The sequence below is a fragment of the Pinus tabuliformis genome, chromosome 5_1 (assembly GCF_031772625.1).
Source record: "Pinus tabuliformis cultivar Carrire ecotype Pingquan chromosome 5_1, CPIR1, whole genome shotgun sequence".
In the NCBI taxonomy this organism is placed as follows: domain Eukaryota; kingdom Viridiplantae; phylum Streptophyta; class Pinopsida; order Pinales; family Pinaceae; genus Pinus; species Pinus tabuliformis.
This window is the reverse complement of record NC_142305.1, coordinates 562465999-562477058: the sequence shown is the minus strand read 5'-3', so window position 1 is coordinate 562477058 and position 11060 is coordinate 562465999. Positions and strand designations below refer to the sequence as shown.

Below are 11060 nucleotides of genomic sequence, written 5' to 3'. Positions count from 1 at the left end.
CAAGAGGGAAATAAGGTGGTGAAGTAGCCAGTAATAGTGAATGATATAGATATTTCATTTTCTTCGGGCCAACTCATCACGTGATTCACTTCAAAGGAATATTGGAAAGTAGAGTAGTTAAATTGTAACATTGTGAGACTCACCTTCAAATTTGGTTTTTCATGGCTCATATAGAGTCTTACACAACCATGAGGAAAGATTTGATTTTCATGGTCGATAAAGAGTTTAGAGATGCAAGGAAACATGCAGTGGGACATCATTGAAAAGGAATAGTTGCAACACTGATTGACACCTAATCAAAATATTAACATATCGTATTTACGTAGTTGAAGTCCATCGCTTTTGGAAAGGAATTTGGAAAACTATTAAATTCTAAATTTTAACTTAGGATATATTGTTGGGAGAGAACTGCAATGTCCACATAAAAAAACCTATTTCGTTTATATCTATCTATCTATATATATATAACTTGACTTACTGATTTTTAGGTCAATAACATTTATATTTATTAATATATTAAAATTTAAATTAGACTTACATCAAAACCCAATTAAATTCAAAAGAAACTTTCCACAGTTGCGCGACTCCAACTTTCAAATTCACATTATAAAGCCTTCCTCTGATAATCATTAACTGAGTTTAATCTCTTTTAGGACTCTTAAATTAAGCAAGTTAAAAGGAAAATACGAGCATTCTTCATTTAAAACCTAAAGCAACGCAAGAAAGGGTAACCTTGTCTTTACATTGTAAGGATCATTATTGTTGAAGAAATATGAGTTTAATTTATATAATCTACTTTATTTTTAACATATATGTGAAGATATGAGGAAATGAGAAGCATACGTTTTCCTATAATAAAGATGCATTATCTCAAATCTGGCAGGGTGCATGGTCATCTCAATTAGAAAATAATTAAAAGAATTATTTACATAATTAAGCACCAATTACAATCCACCCACATTATAGCCATGTATCTCTCATTTCATGAGCGCCAACATGCATGTATACCAAATTCCATATTCTAGATCTGTGAGGCTTGTCTATATTCAGTTAGTATGTCAGGCTTTTTTCGATTTTCTGTGTGGAAAGGGTTTAGATCGCCAAGATGAGTGAAATCCTGCACATTAAGGGCATCTAATGTGACAAATAGATCGATTGCAAGGCACAAAATATTAAACAAAGTAGATTTTGCAGAGGGTAGAGCTCGTGTCTTCCGTCGTGCACACTTAGGAGACCAGCAAACTCAGATTGCCTGTAACATCTCCATAGCCAGAAGAGAATGTTGTTGGGGTAGTGTTTTGATGAATCCATGTGGTAACAATCTCTTTGATGACATTTTCGTAAGACACATTTGATAATTATCAGAGAAGTACCAGAAACACTTGGGTCCTTTTCGATACTTTGTGGCTGGTACTCTTAAAATCCCTTGCTTTCCAAAGTACAACTATGAAGTTGATCAACTAGCAGAGTTTAACACTGAAAAAGGGGAGTTGTTATATGTACCCGAGATCCTGTGACATGGGCCTTGGCGCGACTTTAAACGCTAGAGGAAACTGATGTTGAAGAGGCAGTGATTAAAATGACAGAGTCGTTGGTTTGAAGGTATTAGCAGAAACGTATCTGTTGAATGCATCCGGGAGCATATTCACTCAGGATGGAAGTGCAAGTTGACGGAGGAGAATTTCATTTGTAGTGAAGGAGTTGCTAAGCCCATGACTGTTAAAACCATAAAATATGATGAACTATAGTGGAGATGACTCATTTGGAGACAAATATCAAGAAACAAATCATGTGCTATTTTATAAAGCACGAAATCCATTTCTTTATCTCTCCTGTTAAAATAACTTTCATTTTCTGCTAGTAATTCTGAAGTTTTCCACTCAAATTCTCCCTAGTTTGTTGCACTTCAATAGCCTAGTTGATTATCTTGATAAGATCATTTTCCTTATTCTGCATCTTGTAATAATTTCATAACTAGCATAACAAGTTGAATGGGAAGAATACCTTTAGTACCGTATGCTAATTGAAGAATAAGTTCATTACCATATACTAATTGAAGAATAACTTCATTACCATATACTAATTGAAAAGGAGATGTACCTTTAGACCTCAACTTACCTACCTACAACCCATATTACAGTGAAATTTTGATTTACTAAGAATAAATAATGGACCAAAAAGGCCTATGGACTCTACATTTTGATGGGGCATGCAAAAGAGATGGTAATGGTGCTGAGGTATTACTATTTTCTCCTCAGGGAAAGAAGTTCTTTCATGGATTCAAGCGTGAGTTTTCAAGTAGGGTAAGAAGTAGAAAAAAATTGTTCATTTTTTATTTTGTACGCAAGTACAATGTGCCATATTCTTAGTATGGGACATATCTGTTCTTGTGAAATATAGTGATTTGTCATTTAGTATTTTCATTATTTGGTGCATTTTATTATTTGGATATTATGTGTTTACCTTGATTGTATTCTGAATATTGCAGACCACAATGCAAAAATTAGGCAGACTCTTGTATACCACAATGCAAAAGTTTGACAGACTTATTGAGAGTTATTTTTTTGTCTATCTCCTTCATGTGGAGAGAAACTATTGTATATGGTAGATCTCTATAATTCTTCCTTCCTACATAGTTGAAGGAGAAGCATGAGTGATCCAGGTGGCTCCAGAGATGCACACAGGACAAAGAGGGCTTATGGAAGCTCAAAAATCAAAGTGATCAGAATGTTGTCGAACTAGGACCAGAGCATAGATCTTTTTGTCCTCATCACAGTGGTGTGAACGGTTCATCAATCTGAGCTCGTATGAGGGAGAACGAGCCAATCAAAGTTTTGGTCAAAGTTGGACTGTGGGCCAGGTTTAAGTGTCCTACAATTTGACCGACCCCGGAGCATGAAACCTAGGTTCTGAAAGCGGGTGAATTTGTTGGATCGTTAGTTTGTCTAGTATCCCCTATATTAGACAAATTCAAAAAAATGTATTTTGTTTTAAAAATTTATATATATATATATATATATATATATAGGTGGAGGGCCACCACCCCCGCCACCCCCAAACTACATAACCAAAATTATATTAAAAAAGGATCGATGGGCCATGACCCCCGTTGGTCCAACCGCACCCTCAAAACCAAAATTTAACATTAAAATTGGGTCGGTGGCCATTACCCCGCCGAACCCTCCAACCTCCACCATATATGTTATATTAATATCATTAATGGGGTGGGCGGGCCACCTCCAGTGGACCTGACCCACACCCCAACACTACACCATATATAAACCATATATGCAGGAGTTTAATGCGGGGCTGGTAGGGATTGAACCCGCCTGGCCCACGTGGGTCGGCCCACACCGGGCGGCCCCATGAACCAACAAACCAAAAAGCCCAAAAAACACCGCGCCAACAAATTGCGCCTTAAAAATTAATGCATTACGGAGAGAGGTTAAGGGGCGGGCTACCCAATGTGGACCCGACCCCCAATAAAATATATATTTGCAGTTTTGTAAAAAACAAAAGGTGTATTAATATGGATGGGTCGAGGTTTGACCACCCGACCTCCTCATCATAATTCAACTTCCTAACCAATCCACCAACGGCTCGCCTTGGGACATATGCCAGAAAAATTTATATAAACTCGTCTTTTTGTTAGTGCGCCTAGCAGCATGGAGGAGCCAAGAGCGCACTCGGAAATCGTGTCATGAATTTTTAATTGATTTATTGCAGGTGGAACCATGAGCCCAGAGAAGAGGCAGGCGGAACCATGATTGGGCGAAATTCTCAAGAGGGTGAACTTTTTGTAGTGTCCAAATTGGACAAATTTTATGTCGATCTTACACCTCTCATCGAAGTGAACCTGATGGCACAGTAAGTTTCCTGATCTGAGCAACCAATCTTTAGATGACCTGCAGGAGGGAATCTTTGAGGAATCTAGGGGGAATATAAAAGATTACTTAAGCCCCAGATTTCCACTTTTTTAGAATTCAGAAATTTGAAAGTCGATTTTGCACTATTCGACGCTACAAATCTGATGGTGCATTCAAATTTTCCATTTGACCATTCTATTTTTCTGCCACTTTCAAAGTGGAGTGCAGGTGTCAACATTCAACATGCGAGCAATCATTCCATGCGATTTGATTCCATGAGATTGATGGTACGACCAGCTTCAGCAGTTTGACATCCTCTTCTTCAGATGACCCTAGGATGTGAGGTATATGCACTGTGTTCATGTACTTCTTTTTGCTATGAGATGCATTGTGCTGCATAGATCCCTGTTTGATGTTTGATGTGGGATCTTGTTTCTTACTTGTTTCATGATTCTTGCTTGATGTGATGCGGAATCATCTGTGAGATGTACTTGTTGTCATGATGTGTCATGTTTTGTTTGAGATCCCTTTTTCGTTATGTTGACGGGATACTCATGTGTCGCCATGTGTGTTTGCATTGAGATCCCTTTTATGCCATGTTGGCGGGATGTTCATTATCATCATGCATGAGTTTGTGTCATACTGATAGGAGTCCTTTTTTACTGAGAGTTCTTGTAGCAGAACATCTCTTGGTGCCACTCCTGCGTCAGGGAATTTTCATTGTATGGTAGCGACGTCACCTCTTATGTACACATCATTATTGATAGCACTTAATGCAGCGGCCTACAACATATTGACACCGGGGTCCAAGGACATAGTCCCTCCTAGACAAAATATGTTGTCAACGTCTTGTGTATTATGTTGCTCATTCTTGTCATGTTTCTTCTTCTTTAAAGCATGCAGATATGTTCAATTATGCTATTTTAAATGCAATTTTAATCACATCATGAAAGTAAAAGATCTTGGTTAAATCCGAGAGTTGAGTCAACTGGGATCAAGTTTGGTATCAGAGCGGTCTTTGCGTGGATGTGAATTACAAGCGTGAACAATGTAACGTGCAGAGATGGAGGATGAAAAAGTGATGTACGAGACCATGCTTGAAATTTCCAAAAGGTTGGAAATAATGTATGAAACTCTACAAAAAGAGATAGAGAAAAAGGTGCGATTGCAGCGTCAGTTGCAAACCACAAAAGAGGCCCTAGAAGAACTGAAGCACAACAACCAAAATCTTCAAACAGATAAAGTTGAATTGAAGATGCTTCTACATGAAGAGAAAGATGAGAAACATAGTGTGCTACGATAGCTACAAGAAAAGGACGAGGCCTTGGAAAAGCTGCAGCGTGACCCATGTGAGATAAAAGGTAACTCTCCATCTTCATGTATGTTTCCTGATGATGATTTCGTTGTTTTTGAAAATCATACCACAAGAATTGGCTCCAAAGTATTGAATAAAATGGATATGAAGGAAAAGGCTTGGGCATTAATGGTCAAGGCATTGTCAACCCCATCAAAGTAGAAGAATTACCCCGTCAGGCAGGACTTGGGTATGTCAGGAAGGAAGTTGGGGAATGCGACGAGACAGATAGCGAACCACCAACAACAGATGATGAGGAGCCCTCATCAGTTCTTTCCAAATCAACAGAGGAGGTAAAAGGTGTTGATTTCCTTTCGGTTTCATCTTCACATAGTATGATTTCTGTTGGAGATGTGGAGATCCCAATTACAGGGGAAAACATGAGGCTCCTTACCAGGATGAGGCACAAGGGGGAAGAAGATATTGGTGTTAATAACCAAGGCATAACTCAATCATTAGAGGTTGTACAGAGACCTCGATTTGCAGGCTTGGGATACACCGAACGAGAATGCTCAAAGGTGTCAGATTCTTCCTAGACATCGTCGAAATTGTCGAGGAAAGAGAATGATGGGAAAACATCCCCATCATCCCATGGAAGTTGCCATTACAGGGAAAGAGTTGAGGCAAGCTGTCATCAACATAATGACATCAGAGACAACAAGGAAAGGTATAACCAATTTCGATATTTGAATGTTCATTTCAATTATAATCATGTTGTTAATGATGAACGTAAAACATGGCATCGAAAACATGTACCTTTTATGGATTACATAACCATACATTTTCAAAGTGTTGGAAAAGAATAGCAGCACAAACAAAGAAGAGGCATGAAAGACCCTCTAAACAACAGGTAAAGAAACATGGTAAGCAGATCTAGAGGAAGAATATGTATTACAGTCATTGCGACAAAGGTGGCCATCAAAGAGCCACTTGTTGGAGGCTCCATCTAGAGCAGTGCCTTAAGGACAAAGTGTCGGTGCATGAACCAGGTGAAACAGTTGTTCGAAAAGCAAAACCACCACAAGGGGGTGACCCATTCACAACGATAAGTGAAAAATGGTTTCTAGATATATTAGATTGTCATGGCCGTACTTTTGTAAATCATTCGTTGCATTTTAAGATGTAAAAGTGATGATGTGTGTTCCATCACTTGATAAGAAACAATGATGTCTGGTCTTATTTTGAGTTGCATGATAAATTGTGAAAGTGATGTTGTGTTTCCATCACTTGTCAAAGAATAAATAGTGTTAGGCCTTATCTTTGTAAATCATGTGTTGCAGTGATGATGTGTTTTCCATCACTTGTCGAAGCAATAATGATATGTTGGCCTTGTTTTCGTAGCTGGGGTATTGTTTCCATTCCGATGAAAACTTGACCACCGAGTATGTGTTATAAACTCATGGAAAGTATGTGATGCTTGGGTCATTAGTTGGTCATGAAAGTCAAGCATGTAATTTGAAAAACAATGTACTGCAGGTTGCAGAGGTTGCAGGTGTCGAATCATCGCTTAAGGCTCCAAAGAACAAAGGTGAAGGAGATGGAAGCGATACCTTTTCAAGCCACTTATGATGCAGACAAGGTACAGAGAAGTTGTAGATTATTTTCCATGCTTTTGGAGGACCAAAAGATCCTCAGCGGGGAGGATTGATCCAGGTGGCTCCAGAGATGCCACACAGGACAAATAGATCTTATGGAAGCTCAAAAATCAAAGTGATCAGAATGTTGTCGAACTAAGATCATAGCGTAGATCTTGTCGTCTTGATCGCAACAGTGTGAACGGTTCGTCAATCTGAGCTCGTATGAGGGAGAACGAGCCAGTCAAATTTTTGGTCAAAGTTGGACTGTGGGCCAGGTTTAAGTGTCATACAATTTGACCAACCCCGGGGCATGAAAACTAGGTCTCGAAAGCAGGTGAATTTTTTGGATCCTTAAAATTTATCTAATATCCCCTATATTAGACAAATTCGAAAAAAGGTATTTTGTTTTATAAAAATAAAAATATATATATATGGGGTGGCGGGCCACTACCCCCAGCACCCCCAAACTACATAACCAAAATTATATTAAAAGAAGGATCAACGGGCCATGACCCCTGCTGGTCCAACCACACCCTCAAAACAAAAATTTAACATTAAAATTGAGTTGGCAGCCATTACCCCGCAGAACCCTCCAACCTCCACCATATAAGTTATATTAATATCATTAATGGGGTGGGTGGGCCACCTTTGGTGGACTCGGCCCACACCCCAACACTACACCATATATAAACCATATATGCAGGAGTTTAATGCGGGGCTGGCGGGGATTGAACCTACCCAGCCCACATGTGTCGGCCCCCACCGGGCGGCCCCATGAACCAATAAACCAACAGCCAAACAAACAACACACCAACAAATTGCGCCTTAAAAATTAATGCATTACGGAGGAAGGTGTTGTCACTGAAAATGCTGTTGCCAAAAATTTTTAGCCTAGCTTAAAGACAGGGTGTTTTCGCAGCGCCAGAATTCTTTTAGTAGCTTCGCAGCGCTACATGTTTAGGCGGTTTCGTAGCGCGCTACGAAATTGGGGATTGGCTCGAGCTTTCAGCAGAAGGTTCATATACTAAATTTTGATGATAAGGTTCCTGCCCGAATGGTGCTTACTACTATTGACACTGCAGTGTTTAGAGCCACACCAGAGCCTTCTTGGTCCATCACAAACAGTTGTTCAGTTGCAGCTCATTAAGATTAATCTTCAAGAGGAAACATGTTTAATAATTACTTCTTTTGTGGCTGAGGGCATTATGGTAAATCCTGGTGATGTTTTACCCAATACTTCGGTGAAGGCTCTTTACTTCGGTCTCAAGGAGATTGACCTTACAATTCCGGTAGATGTAGCAAAGCTAGATCAAGACATTTGAAAAATTGTTGATAACTGCTACACAGGAGTAAGACTTCATGTTCAAAGATTGATTTTTATACAGTCATCATATGTGTCATTTGAACTTCTCAATCTTGAAAAAGATCCAGCTTGCTTTTCTCTTTCCAGAAACATGTTCCTACAGTTTTAGCAACTTGTAAAAGGCGAAAAACTACACTTGTGACAACCTCTTTACCTCCACATGTTCTACCACGCACTGTACATACACTGTTGGAAACAGCAGGAAAAAATGCCCAGTGGAGCTCAGGAAAAGAAGAGCATTCAGCTAACATTTTCTGCTAAAGGTACCGGGGGAATATCATTATGTGTAAGGAATGGAAATGAGTTGCCCTTCTGTATCACTCATGTTCCAAGTTGGCGGTAATGCAACCTGTCATAATATGGGTGCTTGCAAAGAGACGGTTGACAGTTGTAGAAGCAAAAGTTGCGGTGGTTATGAGGTGAACATAATGCACTTTCAATAGGAACCGCCATTCCAGCTCGTTTGTCTGGCACCAACATAAGTGATAATACAAATGGCGCTGGAGGAGATAGGATTCTCTTGGAGGAAACAACAGAACTGTAATGATTGATTCTGAAAGAAGAAGTGCATGATCTACTTGACCCAAATCCTCTAGCTGCAGCGAAGCTAGATGGTCCGGGTAGTGGAAAGCCAACACTCCATGTAAAGTCACCCATAGAAATTCGGGAAACAACTAATGGTGGAATAAATCTTATAGGTGTAACAGAGATAGATGTCGCCGCTCAAGAAGAAATGGCTTCTGTTTTAGCTGAAGGGTCGTTGTGTCGAGCTACTGGAAGCACTAACATGAATAATCAATCCAGTCGTTCTCATGCTATCTTTACAATCAACATGGTGAATACGAGGAAATGGGATGCGGCATTAAGTGGTGATCCAGGTACTGCAGAAGATCGGTGTGAAGATTTTCTATGTGCAAAGCTTCACTTAGTGGATCTTGCAGGTTCTGAACGAGCCAAGAAGACAGGTGCGGATGGTCTCCGTTTCAAAGAAGGTGTTCACATTAACAAGGGTTTATTGGCACTTGGAAATATCATAAGTGCATTGGGAGCGCATAAGCAAGGGCCTGCAACTTTAGTCTTCGGAACCAACAGAACCGTATTTGTCATCTCAAAATTGTGTACAATAATAATGGGTATTTGTTACAGTCAATATGTTCAGTTGATGTAGAGTGTGATAAGGTATTGATTGTATTTTTATTCTGAACCGTGGGTATCAGAGAAAATGCAGAACTAGGTATCAGAGGTAGCCAAGAAGCTAATAGCAATCGGTTTGGATCCTCGTATGGTGTTGGAATTGCAGCGCAGGGTACAAGGCACAAGCAGTGCCATTCGACTGCAGGCCATTCAAGGAGATGTTCTCAAATGTGAACTGCCTTATTTCGATGTGTGTGTGTAGCAAATATTCCTTACCAGATATCTTCTCCGTTTACATTTAAATTGTTATCACACAGACCAATTTTTAGATGTGCCATTATCATGTTCCAAAGAGAGTTTGCTATGAGACTTGTTGCAAATCCAGGAGATAATTTGTATTGCCGGCTTTCAGTGAATACTAAATTGCTAGCTCTTGTTTCACATCTCTTCAAAGTTGGCAAGAACAATTTCAGGCCTCCTCCAAAGGTTGACTCCTCGGTTGTACTTATTGAACCCTGTAATCCTCTTCCTCCAATTAGTTTCAAGGAATGGGATGGCATGGTCCGTCTCTGTTTTAATTGTAAAAATAAGACTTTAGGGGCGATCTTTAGGCAAAAGGCTATCTTATCACTACTGAAAAAGAACTTCAAGACATTTCAAGCTTTGCAAGAAGCATGTCAGAAGACAAATGAGTCTGAGAACAATTCCAGAAGATATGGATATTCTCGATGAAAAATTGCTTGAGAATATTGATGATACAACTGTCAAAAGTTTGAATGGATGCAGAGTTATAGCACGGATCCTTCAGCTAGTACCCAAGATTGAGAACTTCCGTTCCACCCTGAGATGTATCAAGTTTTGGGCAAAGAGGAGAGGAATATATTCAGATACTTTCGGGTTTCCTGAAGGAATACACTGGGCTGTGCTTGTTGCACGGGTTTGCCAAATGTTTCCAAATGCCACCGTCAGTATGCTGGTTTCAAGATTCTTTTGGATATATGCACATTGGCAGTGGCCAACTCCAGTGACATTGGTGGAGACCCAGGCTGATTATTCTGATGGATCAGATAGACATCACCATATACCAATTATCATACCAGTGTACCCCTATAGTTGCCGCAGTTACAATGTTACAAGAAGCACCCTACAAAGACTCAAGTAAGAATTTTCACGTGGCTGGGATGCAATAATGAAAATGGAGTTAAATTGGAGCACCTTGCCAAATAGTGGTGACTGGAATGTACTCTTTGAACAGTTTCCTTTCTGCTCTAGTTATGATTTTTTCATTCAAATCCATGTTACAGCTTCAGATGAAGATGATTTTCAGAGTTGGAGAGGGTGGTTTGAATCACATTTCCGTCATCTTCTCTTGAAGTTTGAAAAGCTTCCAGCATACTGTGATCCAAATCCATACCCATATTTTGACAAGAATCTAAAGGAAGCCACCAACAGGGTAGTTTTTCCATAATGACCAATAGCAACAGCTGCAACCAGTGGGTTTGTCTACGATGGCAATATCCTTCAAATGGTGAACTGTGAAGCCTAGCAAACAACAGCTATTCAATTTTGTGAGGAGTTTAGAGAAAAACTGTGTTTTTTTTTAAAATCACACAGCAGTTTCGTAGCGCGCTACGAAACTGCTGTAGGTGGTGTTTTGAACATAAACAGGCAGTTTGGTATACAAGCAGGAATTTTAAAAAAAAGTGAGACACCTGTCCATCATTACAGCCTACAGCACATTAAGGACGTGGCAGCCCGCTCTTTTT

General features: G+C 39.7%; 1 pseudogene; it reads left to right on the top strand.

Moving 5' to 3' along the window:
- Nucleotides 1–10009: 10009 nt before the first annotated feature.
- On the top strand, nt 10010–10456 carry LOC149166063 (nuclear poly(A) polymerase 4 pseudogene; annotated as a pseudogene).
- The last annotated feature ends 604 nt before the right edge of the window (nt 10457–11060 follow it).